The sequence below is a fragment of the Giraffa tippelskirchi genome, chromosome 12 (genome assembly GCF_054371585.1).
Source record: "Giraffa tippelskirchi isolate mGirTip1 chromosome 12, T2T-mGirTip1v1.2.pri, whole genome shotgun sequence".
In the NCBI taxonomy this organism is placed as follows: Eukaryota; Metazoa; Chordata; class Mammalia; order Artiodactyla; family Giraffidae; genus Giraffa; species Giraffa tippelskirchi.
The window spans coordinates 84,351,816-84,379,281 of NC_137286.1; positions in this window are offsets into that span (position 1 = coordinate 84,351,816).

A 27,466-nucleotide genomic window follows, 5' to 3' on the forward strand; every position below is an offset into this window, starting at 1 on the left:
AGGAGATGAAAGAATTAACCGAAATCACTGTGGACAGTGACTGCAGACATGAAATTAAATCACTCTTTCTCCTTGGGAGAAAAGCTATGACAAACCTAGACAGCATATTAAAAAGCAGAGGCATCACTTTGCCGACAAAGGTCTGTAGAGTCAACGCTATGGTTTTTCCAGTTGTTATGTACAGATGTAAGAGTTGGACCATAAAGAAGGCTAAGCACCAAAGAATTGATGCTTTCGAACTGTGGTGCTGGAGAAGACTCTTGAGAGTCCCTTGGATGGCAAGGAGATCAAACCAGTCAATCCTAAAGGAAATCAAGGAGGTTAGTAAATCATAACTAGTGTTATGGAAGGATTGATGTTGAAGCTGAAGCTCCAACACTTTGGCCACCTGATGCGAAGAGCTGACTCATTGGAAAAGACCCTGATGCTGGGAAAGATTGAGGGCAGGAGGAGAAGGGGACCACAGAGGATGAGATGGTTGGATGGCATTGTCTATTCAATGACCATGAGTTTGAGCAAACTCTGGGAGATAGTGAAGGACAGGGAAGCCTGGTGTGCTCCATGGGGTAGCAAAGAGTTGGACACGACCTAGCAACTGAACAACAACAGCAGCAGCAGGGAGGAAAAGGAAAGAATTAACCATGAGACAGGGACTAGTCTTTGAGTTACAGCTTCGAATTTTCTGGCCATGTGGGAGGAATTTGTTTCTCTGGTCTCTTATGACCTGGTGTTAACTGGATAGGGGCTAGTGCTGATACCATTGGCCAGGTATGCCTTGTCTGTCTGAATATCAAGTCAAAGTCTCACAGTTCATCTCTATCCATCATCCCATAGTGAAATTTGAATTATTTCTGAAACTCTGAAGTCAGGCTTTGTTGTGGATTCAACTGAGACCCACACTGACTTGTCAAAAAATGGGAGGATTACTTTTTCTACAGACTGGAGAGTGATCTTCAAAAACACTGGTCAGGAGTAGACTCTTTTGGCCAAACACAATTTTATGCCACATGTCAGCATGGAAAATAAATAAAAGCGTGTCTTCTCTGGTACCCCTGGCATTCAACCATGAAACTCTACAGCACGAAGTGGTCTCTGGATGAGCTATACTAACCAAAGTGGAAAATTCCTCTCCAAATTTGTGTGGAAGCAGAACCTGCTTGCGCTGAGTGGTAACCCATGGAAAGAACCTGGCAGCACTGACGGATGTCCTAGAAGCAACTCCATGGAACTCACTTTTGTGTTTACAGTAGGGATGTTGTTAAGGATGTGGTTGATGACATCCCACAGTGTTTCCTTTATGAAGATCCGCTGAAGACATTTTTCTCTTCCCTCAGGGCCATGATTAACCACATTTCTCCTGAGCAGCTGGGTATAGCTTACATATTGTAGCTACTGTATATTGAGGCCCATCCTTACCTATAGCATGGGCTTCTATCACAAACCTGTAGCATAGGGTTCTCCAACCTTGCTGCACACTAGGACCATCTGGGGAGATTTTTAAGTGCAAATGCCAGGGCTGACCCGAGATCAATTGCATCAGAATCTCAAGAGGGACATCGGCATTTTTTAAAGTTTTCTGGTTGATTCTGACATGCAGCCAAGGTTTAGAACCACTGCTCTGGGGCCTTATCACACATATTATGTGCCCCACTTTTTTCTATCCAGTTATCCAATTTGTTCATTCTGTACATGTCTTCATTAGCCTTGTAAATCTGTCTTTGAAAGCGAGCGGATGTGCATTGTTGTTGTTCTGCCGCCAAGCCGTGTCCAACTCTACGACCCCATGGACTGCAGCCCGCCAGGCTTCTCTGTCCCTCACCATCTCCCAGAGTTTGCCCAAGTTCATGTACAGTGGATGTGCCCACATACATACATACACATCTTAGTTGATGATGATTAATGAATGAGTTAAGAATAGTCACTTTTGGGTGGGTGCGGGTGGGGGCGGAATCGCAGTTTTCCAGTCAGGGATTGAACCTGTGCTGTTTGCGTTGGGAGTACAGAGTCCTCACCACTGGGTCACCAGGGAATTCCCAGTCACTGTTTGTAGATTAAATTCAATGATTCTTCCCACCTTGTCTAATAGTACATACGTTAGTCTCCAAGAAGCAGACGCCAAATCTCAATTAGAATATCAGCTGCTGGAGGGCAAGGAAGTGGGACAGAGCAAGTGTGAAGAATGTGGGCATCAGGATCCCACCCACCTGGGCTGAATGCCAGTTCTGCCCCTCACTGCGTGACGTTGGTCTCTTCATTCACCTGAGGTGGTCTTTTTATCTAAGAGGGAGTACTACTGCCCCACAGAGTTTAAGGATTCAATGAGACTGTAGTTAGTAGCTTGCTTACCTCAAGTACTCAAACGTGGTTATTTTAACCATTTAAAAATGTTTTTCTGTCACTTGCCCATAGGATGTCTAGTATGTTAAACTTGCCCAAGTTGACAGGCTAAATTAAGGCGTCATTGAATGTTATCTAATAAACTCAGATGTTCTTCTCAAAAAAAAAAAGAAGAAGATGAAGCAGATGCCAAGATGGGATTGTATGTGCAAAAAAACTTGCCTGCAGAAACAGCTAAGAGGGAAATGAAGGAGGAGCTGGGAAGGGCTTGGAGAACCAGCAATGCTTGTGTGAGTCTGACCTCAGGGAAGGAAGAAAGAAAAAGAATAAAGGGTAGGTGATCCAGGGGGTACAATGATAAAGTATCTGCCTGCAGTTTGATCCCTGGGTGGGGAAGATCCCCTGGAAGAGGAAATAGCAATCCACTCCAGTATTCTTGCCTGGGAAATCACATGGACAAAGAAGTCTGGGGTTGCAAGGAGTCAGACACCACCGTGTGACTGAACACACACACACACACACAAACGGTGGGTGTTGTACCTCTAGGTACGTTTGGCAGGGCCGATAAGGAGCCCTAGAGCCCAAGTCACCAGTAAGAGGAGCTTGAGGCCCCCAGGAGCAGGCCAGATTTACCCCCATGCTCAAGCCTTGGCCGGGAGCCCCCAGTGGAAGGGTGGCCTCCTGCTAACAGGTTGGTAGATTTCAGGCCATCGCACAGGACCCGTTGGTGAATCATGCTCCCTGCAGCTGGACAGCTGACAGGCACGTTTCCATGGCAGCCTCCATACATCACCTGAATTCCTTTCCCATGCTGACTCTTCCTATTATTTGTGTTTAGAAACAGCCAAGGATTACGAGGGATGAGGATGTATGACAGGAGGATGAAAGAAAACAGCAGAGCCACGAAAATGACAAACGTGGGTGCCTGGACGTGGCTGCAGGGGGCAAACAGGGCAGCACCTGGGGCGTTAATTCTGGTTCAGCCACAGAATGAAGACAGAGAAGTGGGCCGGGGGCAGGAATGACAAGTGAGAGAAGAGTGATGCTTCTAGAATAAAACGTTTGAATGGGAGTGAGCGAACAGGACTGTGCTGGTTAGACCTTGACCGGAACCACTGGATCAAAGTGTGGATGTCATTTGCACCGAAGAAATGGAGGCATATTTCAGCCGCCTCACCTCCATTGCTTCAGCAAAACATATTTTGGGCTTTAATAGTAACAAAAACGCTTTGGTTCTTTAGCATCATGGTTTTCCATCCTGGTTCAATGTGGTAATCATTTGGGGGAGCTTCAATGTACTGATGCCTGAGGCTCTACCTGGATAATTAAATCAGAATTTTTAAGGGAAAGCATGGATGTCTGTATTTTTTTTTTAAATTTTAATTGGAGGCTAATTACTTTACAATATTGTGGTGGTTTTTGCCATACATTGACATGAATCAGCCATGGGTGTACATGTGTTCCCCATCCTGAACCCCCCTCTCACCTCCCTCCCCATCCCATCCCTCTGGGTCATCCCAGTGCACCAGCCCTGAGCACCCTGTCTCATGCATCGAACCTGGACTGGCGATTGGTTTCACAAATGATAATTTACATGCTTCAGTGCCATTCTCCCATATCATCCCACCCTCACCCTCTTCCACAGAGTCCAAAAGTCTGTCGTTTACATCTGTGTCTCTTTTTCTGCCTCGCATATAGTGTCATCGTTACCATTTTTCTAAATTCCATATGTATGCGTTAATAGGATATCAGTATTTTAAAAAAGCACCTCAGGTGGTGGTAATGAGCCTTCTAGGTTTAGCTGCTTCAGCAAATGGTTCTAAAAAACTATTAGCAGAGCATGTGAAAGGCCCATGAATAAAATATACACTTATTCACATAAATATCCGAGAACAATCTGAGGGTATGAGCATTGTATAAGGAAGGTGCTTCAAAGTGCTGAGATTTAACATTTAAATAACCCATGAAAATTGTATTTTCACCCTGGCTCTTTCTGTTTGCATCAAAGACCATCACACACATATCATCTGCTCTGCCACACCAAAATTAGAGGGCAAAAAATTCTTTCTCTCTGCCTTCTCATATTCTCCTGGAAGCAGGGTGAAAATGGGTTTCCGTTTCTTAATAGGCCAAAGCAGAGAGAAACCAGGGGTGTATGGGTCCACTGCATGGACGGCGGAAGCAAATACACTACTGAGGGTTCATTTCAACAATTACTGATTCATTATTTACCCTGTGCCTGATGCAGGACAGGACACTGGAACAGAGGGGCCACAGAACAAGGTGAGTGGTACTTCTAGGATGCCCATACCCAGCCCTGCTTGAGAATGGAGGGCCCGAATGTGCAGCTGTAAAAATGGCAGAGACCTACATAGTGGAACGGAGAATGCCATTTGAATAAAGACAAACCAATCAAGAGGCAGTCCAACATTGACTATAGTAGTGTTTTATGGTAATTTTATTCTCAGTACAAATCATCAATCATTAATTAATCAAGAACATCTTATGGGGACTTCCCTGGCAGTGCCAGCGGTTGATACTTTGCCTTGCAAAGCAGGGGGTGAGGGCTTGATCCCAGGTTGCGGAACTAAGATCCCACGTGCCTTGCGGCCAAAAAACCAAAACACAAACAGAAGCAATATTGTAACAAAAAGACTTTTAAAATATGGTCCAATTCTGTAAAGCAAATATCCTTCAATTAAAAAAAAAAAGTGGCAAAAAAAAATGGTCCACATCAAAAAATTTAAAAAAAAGAAAACCAACAGTGTGTAGGACACGTCACTGATTTCATAAAGGAAACCCTGGGAATTTGTCTCACCTGTTTTTTGGGGGTTCCCATGGAGAGCACTAAGTCTCCTTTCTGTCGAAAAGTCCTTGTCATACATTGAGCAATGATCCCCATCCCCCCCCCAAAGATGCCCTAATCCCCACACCTGTGACTATGTTGTATTCCATGGCGAAAGGAGCTCTGCAAATGGGAATAAGTTAAGGACTCTGAAATGAGTGAGGATTATGCAGGTAGGTACAATTTAATCAATTTGATCACATGTATCATTAAAAGAGAAACATCTTTCCCAGCTCTAGACAGAGAGGGAGCTGTGACGATGGAAGGAGGGCCACAGGCCTGGCAAGGCGACCCGAGAGTGGGGGCTCTGAAATGGAGGGAGCGACTGTGAGCCGAGGTGTACAGGCGGTCCCTGGGAGCTGAAAAAGGCAAAGAAAAGGACTCAACACGAGAGCTTTTTGGAAGGAAAGCAGTCCTACTAACATCTATTTTAGTCCGATGAGACTCACATTGAATTCTGACCTATGGAACTATAAGGTAATAAGTTGGTGGTGTTATATAAACCATTAAATTTCTGGTAATTTGTTGCAGCAGCAATAGGAAACTGACAGCTTCCCCAGTGGGGAAGAATCTGCCTACGATGCAGGAGATGAGGGTTCAATCCCTGGGTTGGGAAATCCCCTGGAGGAGGAAACAGCAATTCCCTCCAGTAATCTTGCCTGGAGAATCCCATGGACAGAGGAGCCTGGCAGGCTGTAGTCTATAGGATCACCAAAGAGTTGGACAGGACTCAGCAACTAAACAACAACTACAGTCCCAGCAGGATACCAAATCCACTTATAGAAAGAAGACACATGAGACTTAATGTTTTTGGATTTTATTTTTTAAACTTTTTGGGGTAATTTTAGACTTATGGAAGAGTTTCCAAATACTCTCTACTCAGCCTTCCATAATGTTAACATCACACAGAATCATAGAGAATGACCGGTGTTAAGAAGTTAATACTGGTACCATACTATAAACTATAGATTTTATTCAGATATTACCAATTTCTCCACCAAAGTCCTTTTTCCCCCTTCTGTTCCAAGCTTTCACTTTGCATTTAGTCAACGTGTCTTATTGGTCTCCTCCAATCCATGACAGTTTCTCAGACTTTCCTTGTCTTTCACAGAGATGAGCTTTTCTCAGGACAGCATATCAAGGATTCATGATGTGGAGTTATTACTGGTGATGTTAACCTTGATCATTTAGCTACAGGTTTTTCCACTGTAAATTACCATCTTTCACTTTAAAACTAGTGCATATAGTTTTGGGAAGAGATACTTTGAAGCTACACAAATATCCTATTTCTCCTTAAACATTGGCCCCACTAAATGCCATCTTCTATCCATGAATCTCAACTGCAATAGTCACCATTGGCGTGTAGTCATGGAGACTTTCTAGTTTCTTTAGTCCTTCTACATTTGTCAGTGGGAGATCTATAGAGAAAGTTGTTCCTTCTCCAAGTTGTGCTTATTTATTCAGTTACTTATTTACATGGACGTAAGGGTATTTTCTTTATCCTTTGGGTTATGACCCAGATCCATTATTTATTCTCCATTACTTATTCTGTTGCTCAAGCTGTTTCAGTTGGCCACTGGGGGCTCTTTCAAGTCAACTTCTGTGCCTTTCAATGTGCCTCAGTCCATTTTTTCTTTCTTTCTCTCTCTCAAGAAACTTTCTTGTTTGTTTGTTTGTTTGTTTTTTGCATTGCTCATCTTGTATTTACCCTGTCCCACCCCTGGGATCACCCACCACTCCAAAGACTACTCTGGTTTCTTTCACTGAAGAAGGGTATTTAGAAGCCAAATTTGGACTCTAGCAGGGCTTATTGCTACTCAGGTGTCATGCTTATAGTCTCTCACAGCAGACAAAGCTAGAGATATGCCTATATGTTCTAATTCATGCATACACACAGTTAGGTATATATTTCCATGTCTCTCTGTTTATATGTATTTAAAAATCAGTTTACACTGATTTCTCCAACTCCAATCTAACACCCCAACCCTTTCTTTTTAGAATCTGTTTCTCCAACTGTGAGAAACCTGGATCTCATTATCTACAATGTATTTATCTTTTTTATTTTTTGAAGACAGGTATATTTTATTTGCAACTCTCCCAGCTCCAGCAATCATATCACTGACCAGTCCAGGCTGGCAGTTGCTGGTTGGATTCTAGGTGGAATGTTGGGGGATTCTCCTGGTTCTGTTGTAGCTGGTGGAGCCACGGTTACCAGGCAGAACCCTGTGGGAGGTCTAGTGAAATGCAGTGGCTGTGATCCTCTGTGGAGCTTGGCTTTGGGATGACCCTTTGGAAGGTGAGTGAGGTGGTAGTGAAGCTGTTGCTCGACGACCTGAGTCCACGACTCACTTTCTGCAGCATCCAAAGGGAGACAGGGATGTGTCTGCTTGCCATCACCTTATTGGTGGGTCTCCTATTTACATTAAGACTTGTTCAGTCTGTTAGAAGCCGACTTTACCTAAGACGTGAAAGACAGCTCTCAGAAACACTGGCTGCATGCATTAATGAGAAATGCCAACTCTCTGATAAGTTTAGGGTGGCTGAAAAGGAGTGTGCAGAGACTGAATTGGTTCTAGAGAATGCCAGGCTAGAAAAAGAGTCTTTAAACATAAACTAACTTACAAATACTTACAAGAAGGTGAAGAGGACCAACTTGATGTTGATGGAAAAATTAACTTCTTTGGTTAAAGAACTGAAAGAGAAACCCAAACGCTTTACACAGAAAGAAGAGATAGAGGAGATGCTAATGATGCTTGAGGTCATAGAGGAGATCACGAGACTTAGCATCTCACAAAGAGTTTCTGCAAACCTTCCAGGAGGCCAAGAGTCAAGCCCAGATGGTCCCTTCTGCAGGAGGGGTCCTAGGATTTAAAACAATGCTGTGTTCCACCCCCCGCTCCACCCAGGCCTCCTGAACTGCCACACTGTGTTCATCTACCTGGGCCTCCATCTGGGGGGTCACTGAGGCCAATGGATCCAGAGGAACACTCCATCAGATATAGTTCCTCCACCTTCATGAGCTGGACACAAAAATGAACTCCCTTATGGTCCATTTTTTCCTCCAAATATATACAATCTTGGACTTCCAAGAGCAAACCAAGAAATGTGGGACTTCCTCTTGACATAAAGTCTGTGGATTCTCTCTCATTAGCAGTGAAAAAAAATGTTGTACTTAAGAGACTAATCTTTTACTCAAGCTGAATCCTCATCAAACTGCATTTCTCAAGACAATGTTAATATCACTTATGTATGATATCTTATAAGTGAACTATTTATATTTTATTCTTTATATAAATATAATTTGAAAGTACATTTGATTTGACAATAAAGGCTTAGTTGTTGACAGTAATACTTTTTGAGCTGCATTATAAAATATGTTTACTTATTAGCTCATCCCTATAATGCATATCAAATAGTTTCAGAATTGTGAACCCACATCCTTGTGTGGAAAAATTTACCAACTGCAGTATTTGTGTGTTCAGTTCAGTTCAGTCACTCAGTCATGTCCGACTCTTTGCAACCCCATGGACTGCATCGAGCCAGGCCTCCCTGTCCATCTCCAACTCCCGGAGTTTGCTCAAACTCATGACCATCAAGTCAGTGACACCATCCAACCATCTATCTCATCCTCTGTTGTCCCCTTTTCCTCCTGCCTTCAATCTTTCCCAGCATCAGGGTCTTTTCTGACGAGTCAGTTCTTCTCATCAGGTGGCCAAAGTATTGGAGTTTCAGCTTCAACATCAGTCTTTCTAATGAATATTCAGGACTGATTTCTTTTAGGATGGACTGGTTGGATCTCCTTGCAGTCCAAGGGACTCTCAAGAGTCTTCTCCAACACCACAGTTCAAAAGCATCAATTCTGCAGCACTCAGCTTTCTTATAGTCCAACTCTCACATCCATACATGACTACTGGGAAAACCATAGCTTTGACTAGACGAACATGTGTTGGCAAAGTAATGTCTCTTCTTTTTAATGTGCTGTCTAGGTTGGTCATAACTTTCCTTCCAAGGAGTAAGAGTCTTTTAATTTCACGGCTGCAATCACCATCTGCAGTGATTTTGGACCCCCAAAATATAAAGTCAGCCACTGTTTCCACTGTTTCCCCATCTATTTGCCATGAAGTGATGGGACTGGATGCCATGATCTTAGTTTTCTGAATGTTGAGCTTTAAGCCAATATTTTCACTCTCCTCTCTCACTTTCATCAAGAGGCTCTTTAGTTCTTCACTTTCTGCCACAAGGGTGGTGTTATCTGCATATCTGAGGTTATTGATATTTCTCCCGGCAATCTTGATTCCAGCTTGTGCTTCATCCAGCCTAGCGTTTCTCATGATGTACTCTGCATAGAAGTTAAATAAGAAGGGTGACAATATACAGCCTTGACGTACTCCTTTTCCTGTTTGGAACCAGTCTGTTGTTTCATGTCCAGTTCTAACTGTTGCTTCCTGACCTGCATACAGGTTTCTCAAGAGGCAGGTCAGGTGGTCTGCTATTCCCATCTCTTTCAGAATTTTCCAGTTTATTGTGATTAAGCACCTATTAAGTGCCAAGAATTACTAGATCCTTTGCATGTTTTATGTCATTTTAACCTTCAACAACCTAAGTGAAATGACTTTTTGTCTTTGTGCAGAAGAGAAGAATCTTGCACTGAAAGGTAGGTGGTTAATAACTTGTCTAGTTCTCACAGCTCTTTGGTGATTGCAGTCCCCCTCCATCTTCCTGCAAAATCAATACACTTCCTACTCTACCATGATGTCTGAAGGGAGAGAAATGCATTACATTCATTTGCGAAATTACTTGAGCTTTATTTTGTAAAAATGTTGTTTTTTAAGCCAATAAGTCATATTCAACACCTTGCGATCCTGTAGATTGTAGCCCACCAAACTCCTCCTTTCCCAGGCAAGAATACTGGAGTGGATTGCTATTTCCTTCTCCAAGGGGATCTTCCCGACCCAGGCACTGAACCCATGTTTCCTGCCCTGAAGGGAGATTTTTTTTTACTGCTGAGCCACCAGGGAAGCCAATTTGTAAAAATGAGTGAAAACAAAAGTCCTTAAATTGAGGTCAAGCTGCATTTTGTTAGCAAAGTAGTCAGATGCAAAATCTTCTGACATTGTCAATGGTACCCCTGACCAATCTACTACACAGTAACTGAGAGACTTGAATGAATTTGTTCATGTCTAATAGAGGCTTATGGGGTAAAATTTGGCAGGCACTTTAGATAACCAATATGTCCATAAGAAGTGGTAGCTGTTATTGTTGTCTAGAATACGTGGCTGTCACTTTCTTTCACCCAGAAGATTCAAACAGCCTAAGGGTCATGGTATCATTGATTTTGGTAAAAGAATCCAGCTGAGTAAAGGCTTTTCTTTGATTTCTGTGGTGTCACTCATTGGATTGTAGCAGCTGGATATCATTAGAATGTCGTACAACTTTTATTGGGTCTAAACTTGGCTCCTTGAGACTAGACGGGGAGTGATTAGGAGCTATTTTTAATACCCAACTCTTTTCAAATGGATTCCTCCTAGACCACAGTTTTTGTTCGGCAAATTATTATGATTTTAGAAAAGGGGAAATTTGTTCCACTTCAAAAATCTCTCCAAACACTGTATGTTGCAACTGATTTTGCTTTCAAGCCAATTTTGTGTACTTGGCAAGCAAGGTATCAGCAAGAGCATCTTCCAATGAAACACCAGCTTTCACTTCCCCATGAGAGACCGCTCTTCCCACTTCAGAAGACAATCGTTGCCCCCCAAGTTAGACATGCAAGAGGTCAGGCCAATTCTTTCCAAGCACAGTGTCCCACTGCTCAAGGCATAATTCGCCTGTTTCATCAAGTTGATTAAAATGTTTTATTACATCCTGTGACAAACAGCTTTCTTAACTCAGAGCAAAGAATGGTGAATGAGGAAGTAGACAATGATTTCAGTCATTTACTGGAGGAGGACTATAAACAAAAAAACATTAGACAAAAAAGTGTTGAGCATGTATTTGCAAGCCTTCTCTATTTCAGCGAAGTTAGTTGAAGAATCACGTCTGAGGTGATCAATTCAACACTTTTCCTTAAAGGCTTGGGAAGAACAACAAACCTCAGCTTCCTTCTCCTTTACTCATGATTGTATGGAAGCATTTTAGATGATTGATGGACAATCTACAAAATAATCTAAATTTAGAAGAAAATTATAGGGCTACCTTTTTGTGCAAGACCTGCTCAAGAAAAATCAAAATGTACCTTTTGAGCTAAGTCATTTTAATAGCCTGCTGAAATGAAAGCCTTACAGCTGTGCTTACTAAGCTTTTTTTCTTTTCTTTTTTTCTTTTTCTCTCATGCAAATGAAACCAAGAAAAACAGCCACACAAACCCCACCTCGGGCAAGTCTGAGAATATATTCTTTCTCAGAACTCAGTTGGATTTATGGTCTATCTAATGTGGACTCTGCTCTTAGAAGATAAATATAGGAAATCATTTCAGAAGGATAACACTTTTGCTTAAAACAAACACAGTTTTCTGGCTCCTCCTGAGCGTGCCTCTAGCCCTAGGCTTTATTATCTTCAACTCTTAATTCTTTTTTTTTCCCCTGTACTTCAGCTCTGGGCCTTAAGAGGGTGCTGGATACATGATATGCACTCAGGAAATTTCATGAGGTGAATTCATCAGTTTTTTGGGGGGGATAAAAACTTTCTTGTTGAGTACAGACAAAAAGCGGCTTCATCATTATTCAGATGTTCTCTCGGCATTAGCCAGACCACCACTGGAAACCACTAGTTCTATTCAAGCCACCAGTGTATCACTGCAATAATGCTGGACTACCCACTTGGGGAACCATAATGGATACAGTCAAGACAAGTCAAGTCAGGTCCCAGCACAACCAACTCAGAGCTTCCCTCTGTCTCCTCATTAAAGGGGTCAGGAGACACCACTGACAGATTTAAAAATAATTACAGGGAGCACTTTTTCTCCAAGCCCTCTTCCCATATACCAATACACGTCATTCACACACACCTGTACCCATACCCCAGATCACAGGTGAATGTCAATTGTCACATATATGCTATGGCGTTATACAGGAATCCTCTCTCACTCTCAGTAATCATCTCTCTCTCATTCTCAGAAAATGCCTTTTGTGTGGCTCACCACACTCCCCCCATCCAGGGAAGGATGAACCATCATCATCTTCATCATTGTTATGGCAATAAGTAAAGAATCTAATTTATTTGATGTGTCGGATGTACCAGATTTGTTCTAAGCTGCTGCTGCTGCTGCTAAGTCGCTTCAGTCGTGTCCGACTCTGTGCGACCCCATAGACGGCAGCCCACCAGGCTCCTCTGTCCCCGGGATTCTCCAGGCAAGAATACTGGAGTGGGTTGCCATTTCCTTCTCCGATTCATTACCTACGGCAGCCCACCAGGCTCCTCCGTCCATGGGATTTTCCAGGCAAGAGTACTGGAGTGGGTTGCCATTGCCTTCTCTTGTTCTAAGCACTTCTCTTGTTCTAAGCACTTTACACCTATTAGCACTTTGCACCTATTAGCTTTTTTGATTTCCTATAAGGTCGAACTATTCTCTCCATTTTATAAATGAAGAAAATGATGAAAATGATGATTTAAAGAGCATATAACTGATATAAAGAGGAAGTAAGATTTGACTCTGGGCCATTTAGTTTTGGGGGCTTCCTCAATGGCTCAGTGGGTAAAGAATCCACCTACAATGCAGGAGACACAGGCGACCCAGGTTAGATCCCTGGGTCAAGAAGATTCCCTGGAGAAGGAAGTGGCAACTCACTCCAGTATTCTTGCCTGAAAAATCCAATGGACAGAGGAGCCTGGTTACAGTCCATGGGGTCACAAAGAGTTGTACATAAATGAGCGACCAACACTTTCATTTTTTTTTCCATTTAGTTTTGGAGCTCCATACTTAAAAATATATTTATTTATTTTGGCTGTGCTGGGTCTTCACTGCTGCCCATAGGCTTGCTCCAGTCTCGTGAGCCAGGGTTTCTCTTTGTTGCAGTGCACAGACTCCTCATTGCAGTGGCTTCTCCTGCTGTGGGGCACAGGTTCAAGGGCACGTGGGCTCAGTAGTTGCAGCTCCTGGGCTCTAAAGCACAAGTTCAGTAGCTGTGGTACAAAGGCTTTGTTGCCATGTGGCATGTGGGATCTTCCTGGACCAGGGATCAAACCTGTGTCTTCTGCATTGGCAGGTGGAGTCTTTACCACTGAGCTACCAGGGAAGCCCAGAGCACCATGCTTTTAATCATATGTTAAAATGCCTTAGGCCAGGCCAGTTACAGTACTTCTTATTCTTGACCAGTGGCAACTGGTTGACATGTGGGCATGTGACTCAGTCTTGGCCAATGAGAGCCTTCTCTGGGACTTAGGCTGGAGATAACAGGAAAGAGATACATTTTTTTTCCCCCCACTGGAGTGCTAAGCTGGTTTGATGTGGGGCTGGAGCTACTTGTGACCTCCTTTCCCCTACTGGGAAAGAGTGTGTCTGACAATGATGTCAACACAGTTGATAGCAGAGCTTACATTTAGAGAGAAAGAGATTCGGAAGGACCTCATTTAAGCTTTTTAAATGAATTAGTATGAATTGGTTTTCTTCTTTTCAGCTAGAATTTTAACTGATACACACCAGAATCTTACCTTACACATATACACTTTTTCTCTACATAACAGGTCTAAGAATAGTCTGAAATGACTAAGTGGTTGAGAAAGTGGACTTAATATTTCTGGTTGGACCTAAACCTCCAGAAGATGTAAGCGCTGAATTTACTGCAAATATTTTAATACCATTTGAACCCTGTGTATAAAGTCAACATAGAGGAAGACAAAATTGTGAAATTGAGGGAAAAAGAAAAACTAAATCCTAATGACATTGTTTGGGCCCTGAATCCTGTTGAACCTGAAGCCGTCAAGCTCTACCATTGGACGTTATGCAGATCAGTGAATCTCATTTTTGTTTAAGCCAGTTGGTGTTGCGGAGAAGGCAGTGGCACCCCACTCCAGTATTGTCTGGAAAATCCCATGGATGGAGGAGCCTGGTAGGCTTCAGTCCATGGGGTCACTAAGAGTCGGACACGACTGAGCGAATTCACTTTCACTTTTCACTTTCATGCATTGGAGAAGGAAATGGCAACCCACTCCAGTGTTCTTGTCTGGAGAATCCCAGGGACGGCAGAGCCTGGTGGGCTGCCGTCTATGGGGTCGCACAGAGTCGGACACGATTGAAGTGACTTAGCTTAGCAGTTGGTGTTGGGTTTTCGATCGTTTGCAATGAGATGGATCATTTGTTGATACAGAATTGCACAGTCTGCCTCATTTGGCAAATTCTCTATCCATGCACAGCTCTTAGCCAGGGAGGCTCAGACTCCATATAAATGCCATTGATGATGGTGAAAGTCTCTCAGTCATGTCTCATTCTTTGCAACACTGTAGCAAAGGGCTACAAAGGACTGTAGCATGCCAGGCTCCCCTGTCCATGGAATTCTCCAGGCAAGAATACTGGAGTAGGTAGCCATTCCCTTCTCTAGGGGATCTCCCTGACTCAGGGATCAAACCCGGGTCTCCTGCATTGCAGGCAGACTCCTTACCGTCTAAGACACCAGGGAAGCTGATATAAATGTAATTACTGTACATTTTTTTATCAACTACATAAAGGTCATGCTCTCTGGATGGGAACACAGGGAGATGGCATGGATTAACCTAGGACTAGGTTGATAGCATGATAATGAGGATGATGGACAGAATCCTCAAAAGCTAAACACTTCTTAGAGATGGTCTGAAAGATGGCTTTCAAATGGACAGTGTAGGTGGGCCCAGCAGTCCTGAAGGATGGCCCAGCATTCAAACTTGAAATTGAGACCACAGGATGTCCAAGCACATGGCGAGACCCCTGGACACTGGATCCCAAGAACTATGAAGGAAAAGGGGGTTGATTGAGGCCTGGAAGAGATTGTCAACCAGCCATGAGACCATTGGTTACCAGTGGTCACTGGAAGCTTCTGAGACTACTGTGTCCCAAGTATCCTCCAGGCTATTGCAATTGCCACCACGTGAATGGATTTTTCTTGCTGAGGATGTGTGTGGTTTGTGAGGTATACCTCAATGAAGTCTTCTGGACTTTCCAGATTGTCTCATAACCTTGGCCTTAGTGTTTCTGATCTGGTTGTTCCTGCAGTTGCTGGTTCAAAGCATATGAGGATGTAACCCACTGGCAAACCTGCCCAGTTAGCTGACTCATAGGAAGGCTCACTCCGTATGGAAGAAAAAGATGCCTCGTCTACAGCTCCGTGAACACTTCTGCCTGTGCTAGGAAATGAGCTGAGCATTGCCGTGTCCTAGTGCGTCTGACTCAGGCACTTGTAGAAAGGAAGCTGGGACCTTTCTGGACCTGGGACTATGCCACCTTGGTCTGATGGTCCTGAAAGTGCTGAACATGCAGTGTCAGGTGATGTATCTGGCTGTGTCCTTGGTCTTCTGCCCCGTATCACAGACAGTGTGGGCACTGCCATTCCACCATGAAGGGGTGGGATAAAGGCAGTGTTTTAGCTGTGGTGTCAGGAGGTTGAGTCACTGTGGGCTGGAGCAGAGATAAGGCAGGATGTCGGCCACCATTGGGAAGCGGGAGTTAAAAGTGGAAGTGGAGTGAAGGCTTGGTGTGAGATGGACGCCCCTGACAGGATGCGGAGGCTGGGCTCTATAGACATTGGAGGCCGGGTTCTATTCAAATCAAGGCCAGGGTGTGGACAGTATAGACCAGGCTTGGTCAGGAAGAGAAATGTGGGCTGGAGAGGCAGCAGAAACAGATGCATGATCCAAAGAAAAACCAGGGACCAACTCCAACGAGTAGACTTGTTGCTTTGCTGGGACCCTGTAGACAGCTGCAGATTTTTATCTTCCCTTATCCCCTTCTGGAATTGTTCTGGGCCTTAGAAGTGTAAGGTTCTACCTTTCCGCATCATTTTTCTTCAAGAATCTTGAGTGCTATTTAGTGTTCTCTTAGTTGGACTCCTAGAGGTTGGATATGGGAAGTTTGGCTCCTCTGCATATCAGAGGTGAGAATGGTCTGGTCCTTCTGAAGCCTGAAATTTCCAGCAGACTATTCCTATCCACACCCACTTAATCTTGGAACATGATTTCTTGAAATATTGGTGTTTGTTTGAGCCTCAGCTGTTTCTGTCAGAGAAATCACTTTGAAAGCTTCATTTTCTGGGATAATAGGACTTCAGAAATATGAAATTTCTCACTGTCCATAGTTATTGGATTATTTTAAGCAACAAAATCATGTATAAAATGTTACAAATTGTTTAGGGATTGTATCTTTCTTACTGACAAGCAGGGCTTGGCATAATCTGAAAAATAAGCCTTCATAAACAGAGTCTACTGAAATGGAAAAAGAGAATTACAAACTACACAGAAGGAGAAAGCCAAATGGGTTGGATTATCTGACACATCTAAGTAAACCACTTCCTTGGGAGATACAATCATTTCCTGGTACTAAAAGGAACATATTGTGTATGTACATGTTCTAACACATGGAACACAAAGCCACTTACTGAACAACATGTTCAAGTACAGTTTTGCAGACAACAGAATGAGCCCAGCTCTGATGAGGGATTGTGCGTGCTCAGTTGCTAAGTCGTGTCCTACCCTGACAGACTGCACAGGTTCAAATCCCGGCTCTGCTGACTGCCACCTATGTGACTCTGGACAAGTGGCTTAGCTGCTATAGGTCTGTTTTCTTATTTGTAAAATGAGGACAACAATAGGGCCATTTTCATTTCATTGTCAAGAAGATTAAATGAATTAACAAATAAAGAGACTAGGATAGAATCTGGCTCATGGTAAACACCAATCACACGTCTTCCTCTTCTTGCTATTTCTCATACTAACACTAAATAGAGACTCAGTTCAGTTCAGTTCAGTCGCTCAGTTGTGTCCGATTCAATGCGACCCCATGGACTGCAGCCCGCCAGGCCTCCCTGTCCATCACCAACTCCGGAGTTTACTCAAACTCTTGTCCATTGAGTTGGTGATGCAATCCAACCATCTCATCCTCTGTCGTCCCCTTCTCCTCCTGCCCTCAATCTTTCCCAGCATCAAGGTCATTTCCAATGAGTCAGCTCTTTGCGTCAGGTGGCCAAAGAACTGGAGTTTCAGCTTCAACATCAGTCCTTCCAATGAACACTCAGGACCGATCTCCTTTAGGATGGACTGGTTGGATCTCCTTGCAGTCCAAGGGACTCTCAAGAGTCTTCTCCAACACCACAGTTCAAAAGCATCAATTCTTCAGCACTCAGCTTTCTTTATAGTCCAACTCTCACATCCATACATGACTACTGGAAAAACCATAGCCTTGACTAGATGGACCTTTGTTGGCAAAGTAATGTCTCTACTTTTTAGTATGCTGTCTAGGTTGATCATAACTTTTCTTCCAAGGAGTAAGCGTCTTTTTATTTTATGGCTGCAGTCACCATCTGCAGTGATTTTGGAGCCTCAAAAAATAAACTCTGCCACTGTTTCCAAGTACCACAAAATGTTAGCTCAAGAGTGGTTCAAGGGCCTCTACAGATGAGCTTTCTAAAGCTCTAGGCTAATTCTGTCTGAGATTATTTCCATAGTCATCCTCCATCTTCAAGGAAAACTTTCCTTCCAATGCCTGCCTTCCCCTTCCCCTCAGCCAAATTCCCATACCCTGTGTCCCCGCTGTCCTCACGTGGCCTTGGACTCTCCTCTTCAATGTTTGACTTATGCCCCCTATTGTCAGCTATTCCCATCCTGTTGTTCTTTCTTCCTCTTCTCTTTTACTAGCCTTTTCCAAGTACTGGCCCCTCAGGAAATTGACATATAAATGTGATGGACTAATCCAAGCTAGTAATGGTTAATTTTATGTCAATTTGGCTAAGATACAGTGCCCAGCTGTCCCATCAACCACTAGTCTGGATGTTGCTGTGAAGGTATTTTTTAAGATGTGTGTGTGCATCTCAGTCTCTCATGTGTCTGATTCTTTGTGACCCCGTGGACTGTAGTCCACCAGGCTCCTCTGTCCATGGGATTCTCCAGGCAAGAATACTGGAGTGGGTTGCCATTTCCTTCTCCAAGGGATCTTGCCAACCCAGGGATGGAACTCATGTCTCCTGCATTGCAGGCAGTTTTTTTTTTTTTTTACCACTGAGCCACCTGGGAAGCCCTTTTTAAATATGATTAACATTAAATCAGTAGACTTTGAGTAAAAGCAGATTACTGTCTGTAATGGAGGTGGGCCTCATCCAATCAGTCAAAGGCCTTAAGAGAAAAGACTGAGATCTTCCTAAGAAGGAAGGAATTCTGCCTCCAGATTGCTTTTGGACTCAAGATGACAACAATGACTCCTGCCAGAGTTCCCAGACTGCTGGCCTAGTCTGTAAATTTCAGACCTGCCAACCTCCACAATTACATGAGTCAATTCCCTAAAATAAATCTCTCTCTCTCTCTCTCTCTCTATATATATATATATATACACACACCTCCTATTGGTTCTATTTCTCTAAAGAACCCCAACCAATACAATTATTAATGTGTGAAATGGCTAAATGTCTTTGCTTCCTCATTAACATTTGCATTTTAACAAGGGCTCAAATTTAAAACGTGAAGAATTGTGAGCATTGCTAAATGCTGTTGGAGAGTAAGTAGAGGGTACGGAGGTCCTTCCCAGTGACTTTGAAATCACTTCATACAGGTGGCAGCCTATTCATGAGATGGGCCTGGGTTAGTCCATAAATGGATTTATTTCCTTCTCCTCTGAAGATATGCATGGACTACGTAGAAATGACTTTAGCTCTAGACACATACCACACACATTTATTTTAGTCTGGGTTAATATTTGGAAATCATCTATAAATAAAAAGTCATCCTATTGCTTTGTGCATCTGCTGTGAACATTGGTGTAATTCACCTATTTATCATAATCATAACAGCAAGATAAACATGAATCACTGTCTCCTTAAGAGTGGAAAGGAAACAAATATTTCTCTGAAATTTCTTAGAGGAAAGTCAATCTTCTACCCATTACATTAGGGCAGAAAAATCAATCAGTGCCAAATCCAAGTCCTTTTATTTTTAGTTTTTCACGTGGAAGACTTGTCAATAAATCTTCCAGAGGCATCGTTGTTCTTACAAAGGTATATCACACACTTTCAGAAAGGGCGGAACAATGATAATGTAAGGGCAAGGTGGACTTTGGAAAAGAAATGAACCTGTGATGTGATAAAATATCAAATGTTTCTGGTTTCTACAATGCAGACCATTATTATGGCGATGATGCTTCCTCAGCATGAAAATGTAGAAAATTGGTATTCACTGATGGGACATAGTTACCGTATTTCTCTTTAATGGTCGGTGTTTTGACGATCACTTATCCTCAGCCGTTCTTGCCCGGTCGCCTGCCCTCTCCCTCAGTCTCTGATCTGCCCTGTGAGATCGTGGATCTCCCATTCTCTAAGAAGCCGAGGTGGTGAATTGTTATCTCAAAACAACTAAAGCAGGCAACTTTCTCCATGAGAATGAGAAAGAAAGTCTGCAAAAGAGGAACAGGAGGTAGAGAAATATTAACGAAGGTTTACTGTCTTGGGACCATGGCTCAAGTCCCCCTTACCCTCGAGGTGCTTAAGAGCTAACTTTTTGGAGAAGCTAACTTTCTTTGAGAAGGCTTGACTAACCCTAGAGCTGACCGGGGGGTAACTTGTCCGGGAGCCACTGAGGGAAGGTGAGTGTCAGTAAGGGAGAGGTGAAGTAGGAGCAAAAGGGAAAAGTGAAAAGAACTGGGGGTCTGGCCCTCAACCTGATTCTAAGGGGTCGTGTAAGGTGTCACCAAGTGCCACGGGGCCTGCGAAGAAAGAGTAACTGTTGTTGATTAGAAATAATATGAAAGGTGAACTGTTGATTCGAAATAATACATTGGGATAATTATGCAAAGGACTGATTAGTAAGTTTCTCCCGTATTTCTGCACTTCAAAAATCCCTTAGCTTATCTCCTGAATGTTCCCCAAGCCTGAAGATAGAGTCATTCATGGGGTGCCCACGGGGGCAGCAGAAACTAGTGTATACATACTGGGCAGAAGCTAAGGAGAGACGAGCATTTGGAAGCCAAGGGCAGGACAAGTCTCCCCAGCTCTCACAGACTTCAGACAGATGCCTGCAGTCAGGAAGGGAAGGAGGAGGGGAGAGAGGAAGGGGAGGAAGACAGGAAGATGGTGCAGGACCCCCTCCTCCGCAACAAGGAGCTTCCTTTGACCAACTGGGAGCTTGCTGGAGGCTGAATGGCCCCTGAGTGGTCCTTCCTGCTGCTTTCCTACGGAAAACGCTCTTCCCATGAGTCAGTTATCCTCAGGGTGATGTGAAGGTGGGGACTGTCTACCTTCAGTGGGACTGAGAAGGGACAAGGCAAATCTAGACTAGGCTTTCTAAATTTTCAGTTCAGTTCAATCGCTCAGTCATGTCCGACTCTTTGCGACCCCATGGACTGCCGCATGCCAGGCCTTCCTGTCCATCACCAACTCCCAGAGTTTACCCAAACTCATGTCCATTTAGTCGATGATGCCATCCAACCATCTCATCCTCTGTCGTCCCCTTCTCCTCCTGCCTTCAATCTTTCCCAGCATCAGAGTCTTCAAATGAGTCAGCTCTTCACATCAAGTGGCCAAAGTATTGGAGTTTCAGCTTCAACATCAGTTCTTCCAATGAACATTCAGGACTGATTTCCTTTAGGATGGACTTGTTGGATCTCCTTGCAGTCCAAGGGACTCTCAAGAGTCTTCTCCAACACCACAGTTCAAAAGCATCAATTCTTCGGCACTCAGCTTTCTTTATAGTCCAACTCTCACATCCATACATGACCACTGGAAAAACCATAGCCTTGACTAGAAGGACCTTTGTTGGCAAAGTAATGTCTTTGTTTTTCAATATGCTGTCTAGGTTGGTCATAACTTTCCTTCTAAATTTTGTTATTACTCAAATTTGGGGTTGAATAAATTTTTGTTGTACCGTTGTTCTGTGCATTGTAGGATATTTAGCAATACTTCAGAACTCTACCCACTAGATGCCAGTTGCACCCCAATTTCAGGTGAAATAACCCTACATATTGCTTGATATTGCCCAGTGTTCATTGGCGGGCATCAGCGGCTGCCAGCTGAGAACCCTGGTCACCACTGAACCAGTCTGAAATCTCCCTCTGAGCCGCCATTGTATATTCCTTTTTTTTTTTTAAGCATATAGCTCTTCTTTAAGAAAATTGGAGTTTAATTGCTTTACAACGTTGTGTTCATTTCTGCTGTACAGTGACATGAATCAGCTCTGTGTAAACATACATCCCCTCCTTCTTGGGGCTCCCTTCACACTCCCCATCCCACGCCTCTAGGTCATCACAGAGCACAGAGCTGAGCTCCTGGTGCTGTGCAGCGGCTTCCCACTGGCTATCTCTTTGACACACGGATGTGTATTTATGTCAAACCTCATCTCCCAGTTCACTCCACCCTGCCTCTTCCCACTGTGTCCACACGTCTGTTCTCTAGGTCTGCATCTCTCTCCCTGCCCTAGACCCAAGTTCACCTGTAATATTAGATTCAGGCAGCAGAGATGGAGAGGAGGTTGGGGGGAAGGCTGCAGGCTGAACAAGGCTGCAGCTCAGACTAAGGCAGCGGAGATGGAGAGGAGGTAGGGGGGAAGGTAGATTCTACCTTCATGTGTTACTATATGATATCAAATGCTTTCTCTTCATTCTCCTTCTCTCTCTTTTTCTCTCTTGCTCTCCCTCTTTCTCTCCTCCTGTCCTCCCCCCCCCACCTCCTCTCTATCTCCACTTCCTTAGTCTAAGATGCACTCTCATTCAGCCTGCACAGCTACTGTAGCTTCCATCCTGACTGGTCTTCTGTATCCCCTTCACTCTCCAAAAATCAGTCTCCACCATGAAGCCATGGTGATCTTTTTTAAAAAATCCCTGTCCTGTGCTTAAAACCCTGTGGGCCTTCCTATCTCCTTAGCTTCCTCAGGATGAAGACCAAAGCCTTTGCCACTTGAACTGAGTCTATGAGATCAAGATTCTCTGCAGACTCCTCACTCCCTTGTCCTCTGGGCTTCAACAACCCTGCTCTTCTTTCACTCTTCAGGTGGACTGTGATTCATTTGACCATGGGCCTTTGCACACCCTGTTCTTCTTCCTGAGACCCTCTCCCTCAATGTAGCCTCCTGATCAACAGGCAGTGTTTCTCTATCAAGTCAAGCATCACTTCCTTGGGGAAGCCTCTGTGCATGCTCAGAAGGAATCAGGCTCCTCCTGCCAAATGTCCTTGTATTGGTATGGAAAGCTGCTCTGTAGCAGGTATCACAATTGGGATTTTACACTAGAGAGAGGGCTGTTACCTCGTTAATCCTATCTCCTCTGAGCTGTAAGATGTAGGAGACTAGTGTTGATTGACGTCCTTCCTGCCTGCCTCTCATCTTCTTTCCTTTTTTCCATCTCCCTTCACTTTTTGTGGACACAAGTCCACATGGGTCTACTGAGCCCCAGTCTGTAGCCCCCACACTGAACTCTCTAGAATACGACATCTGTTCTTTCTGTTACTTATGTTTCGACCAATTTCTAGCAACCTATCATCAACTCTCTGCCTTTTCTGTGGGTTAAGGTTTTTGAAGGAATATTAAGTTGCTGAAAAGATGCCACTCAAGCTCTTTTCATGGGTCCCCTCTAAGGCGCCCCCCAGTCTTTTGTTCAAAGCAAAAGGAATCCTGAGCCTTCCAGTCATGTTCCAGCCATAGTGCTGCCCAAGACTCTAGCCTATGCAGCTGATAATAAAAATGTTTTCTTAAAAATCAGAGAAAGGCAGGAAAAGGGCTCACTGCATTTGTCAAGCGAACTCTGCTTTAGCCGGGCTTTTGACAGTAGGCAAGAGAAAGCATAGTTAATGGCAATGACTTATAGCAGTCATTGCGATGGGTCGTGAGATTGCTGGCTCCTCTGTTTCTGGTTTGTGGTTCTATCCCAAGTCTGTAATGACATATAAAATAATAGAGTGCTTATCCTTGTCCTTCTCCTTCATCGCAAATCACATGTCTGAAGACAGTACATGGAATTTCCAGGATGTGAACTTGTCACTAAGCATGTGCATCATTCAATAGGTTGCTACTGAATCAGGACATCACCCCTCATGTTTAACTTAAACCTATTTCCTCCACGTGGTTCCGCTCGAAACAAGATTTCCTTGTTTCCCTTCCATCTTTCCTTGGTCTCTTTAGGCTGTTGAAAGTCACTATTTCTGGAAGAAAAGGGCATTACTCTTTAGAGTAATGAGGCTGTGATCTCTTCCAGTCTTAACAAGACAGTGCTGGATATCTAGAGCTAGTAATCATAAGGCAGGGATATCCATGAAGATTGTTAAAGGTCTCGACAGGGAGGAGGCACTTTTCACATGTGTTATTGTGTTGCAATGACACTGGTAGGATCCTAAGAGAAAACTCAAGGCCCCCGGCAGAGACGGGAGAGATGTTCACCTTGGTCGGAAATTTCGTCTTGCTAGGATTTCTACTGGAAACACCTGGGGCCACAGTCACGTTTGCTTTACAAACTCCAGGAGAAATGCTCACTGAGAAAATTCACAGAAGACCTAGAGGGGAGAATTGGGCTGCTGTCCTGGTAATTGGTTTAAGCTCCATAATTGCAGCGACTGTCTGTTTTCTTCAACATCACATCCCTAGAGCCTGGCGGAGTTAATGTCTCCAGCAAATACCTGTCCATCTTCTGTGTGTGTAACGCAACAGGGAGGTGGGAGGGCAGCTTCCAGTGTTTACGGGAAGTAGGGAAGGAGAAAATGTAGAGAAAGAGGGACAATGACAACAAATAAGCTTACGTTTGTGTAAGCTTTATTTTCTTTAAAAATATTTCTTCTACTTTTATATTTCCCTGAGAATGTCTTTAAGATGCCTTCTTATATGACGGTTAGTATTTCCATTTTTTTTTTTTAAACCTTCAGAAGGAAAAACACAAAGTGTAGATTCCCTTGGGTCATGTGGTGAGTCTATTTAATCCTTTTTCTGTTTTAAAATATGCTTGTTTCCTGTATGATCTTAAGTAGGTTCATGTCTGTCTAAAATTATTCGTGTTGTGAGACAGGGACAAAAACCCTGCTACTGAAGTTTAGTCTAGTCTCATGTACCACAAGGTTACTTAGATTTAAGAAGAGTCAAGAGCTATTTGCATAAAAGAGGCAGTTATTATTACAGGAGTGGTCATTTCTCAACTCGGGTGAACAAGTTAAAATTCTCTTTTTGATTTTCCATGACACCAGAGGCCCTCGTTCTGCTGGAAGAATTTTCCTGAAGTTTGGTGGAAGAATGTTTATCCACCTTTTCTTTCCCTTTTCCCTAGCGTATGGTAGACAACATAACAGGAATATGTTGTTAGGTTTTTCTTAAGAAAGGAGATGAGGGGCTTTCCTGGTAGCTTAGTGAAGAATCCACCTACCATTGCAGGAGACATGGGTTTGATCCCTGGTCAAAGATGACCTCACATGCCACGAAGCACCAATGGTCATGTGCCACAACTATTGAGCATGTGCTCTGGAGCCCATGTCCCACAACTACTGAAGCCCACGTGCCTTAGAGCCTGTGCTCCACACCAAGAGAGCCCGCCTCGATAAGAAGCCCCTGTATTGCAAGGAAGAGGAGCCCCCACTCACTGTAACTTGACCAAGTCCATGTGCAGCACCAAAGACCCAGAACAGCCAAAAAGAAATAGAATTATTAAAAAAAAGAAAGGAGCTGAGACAAAGACAGATATGATAGGATATCACTTACATGTGGAATCTAATGATACAAAGGAACTTATTTAAAAAGTAGAAATAGACACAGAAAGTGAACTTATGGTCACCAAAGGGGAAGGTGGGAAGCTAAATTAGAAGTTTGCAATTATACTCACTACTATATATAAAATAAACAACAAGGACTTACTATATAACACACAGAACTATACTCAATATCTTACACTAACCTATGATGAAAAAGAATCTGAAATAGATATATGAGTGTGTGCGGGCACGTGTGTGTGTAACCGAATCATGTTCCTGTACACCTAAAATGAACACAACATTGTAAATCAACTATAGTTTAATGGAAAAAAAAAAGAAGGAAGGTGTTTGTTAAGCAACTAACTGGATGCCCAGGATATAAAGAATTGCAAATGCATGGTTCCACTGTGGAGCTGAAATGTGGATATGCAGCTAAGTATCTAGTTGGGGACAAGATATTTGCATAATAACAATGCTGAGGACCGACTGCTTTCTGTCCACTCAGCGTCTCGCTGATGGTCTCTGCCTCTCAAGCTTCTTACATCTGCCACTTAACGTTGCTTCAGCTTCCTTCTCTTTTCCCATTCCCAGGCTACGTCATGGCACTAAAGATACAAACTCCCCCTCACACAGTATACACACAAGCAATTCCATGGCTATTCTTTTAAGATCTCACATTTTTTTATTGCATGACCTAGCAGTAGTTATTATGCTATTTTTGAGTCTGAATCACTCATTGTGAATTTGCAGGGTGATATCATTTAGACCATTAATCTCTCTGTGTCCATTGTTTTACATTTGCACCTTGAGAATGTTCTTATTTACCCCACAATATGGGGCTAGAAGGAGTCCCTGGTGGCTCAGATGGTAAAGAATCTTCCTGCAGTGCAGGAGACCAGGGTTTGATTCCTGAGTTTGGAGGATCCCCTGAAGAAGGTAATGGCTACCCATTCCAGCATTCTTGCCTGGAGAATCCCATGGACAGAGAAGCCTGGTGGGCTACAGTCCATAGAGTCACAAAGAGTCAGGCATGACTGAGCAGCTAAGCACACACGCGTAGGTTTAGAAGAAGAAATACAAGGAGATATAAAGAGGATGAAGCAAGTCTGAAGCAAGTCATGTTTCTATTCCCAAAGGAAATCCAAATAAGTTTTCAATCACTACCATATTTCTTTGAATCTTCCAGCCTAAATTTTTAGTTGAGCAGTATTTCTGCATCACTAAGAAAAAAAACAGGGCTTCCCTGGTAGCTCAGCTGGTAAAGAATCTACCTGCAATGCAAGAGATCCTGATTTGATTCCTGCAGGAAGCTCCCCTGGAGAAGGGATAGGGTACCCACTTCAGTATTCTTGGGCTTCCCTGGTGGTTCAGACGATAAAGAATCCGCCTGCAATACGGAAGACCTGAGTTCGATCACTGGATTGGGAAGATCCCCTGGAGGAGGGCATGGGAATCCACTCAGTATTCTTGCCTGGAGAATCCCATGGACAGAGGAGCCTGGAGGGCTACAGTCCACGGGGTCACAAAGAGTCGGACATGACTGAGCAACTAAGCACAGCACAGCAGGAAAGAGCAAGAAATGTTGTCAATTGAACTATGACACGTTTTCTTAAAACATCAATTTTAAGATGTGTATCAATGTTGGAGATGTTAAAGTATGAAAAAATCGACAAAGCATGCATGTTCGGCTTATATCATTAGAGCCAGTGGTATGCCATGACCAACCCAAGCTACTTTTCAAAAATTATAAGGTAGGCATTATCAATTATGTGTGTTTTTATTTTAGAAGCCTTTTTTGCTAAAATTATTGTCATGTGAATCCTGAAAGAACTGAAAGCACAGAACTTGTGAGAGCTGTTTTCAGGGGCAGTGGATGGACACCGTCTAATGCTCAGTATTTGACTTACATTACAGTTTTATTCAGCTTCTATGACCCATTTATTTATTTTAAATCCAACATTCTTTCTCTGAGAATTTCTTTTAAAATAATAGCCACTCTTTGGTGCCTCCCACAAATAACCATCCTTGCACGCTTGCTGCTGACTCAGCACTGGCAGTTAAACACAGTCTGTTTCCCAGGGCTGTGTCGGCTCTCCCATCCAGCAGGGGGATGCTGAATTGGCCTCCACACTGTGGAGGGGGCCACCACACTGTGACTCCAACTGGCCTTGGTTGTACAAGCTCATCAATCAGACTGTTGTCAGTCTGCATTGAAAAGTACTGGGAGGTTTATACTTTCCAAGAGAAAAATCTAAATGTGTTGCCTCGTCCTTTTTTCATTTTATAATAGGAATCTTCACTCAGTGAAGAGTACACACATTCAAAGCTGCGAAAGGTGATATAGGAGCCACTGTGATCATCTTCATAGTGAACTATAATACAATTTTTATGGTTTGCTTACACGTCAATCAGTCCAACATTTCTTTGAAAGCAAGGCAAGAGTGATCAAGACAGATGGGAGGGGTTA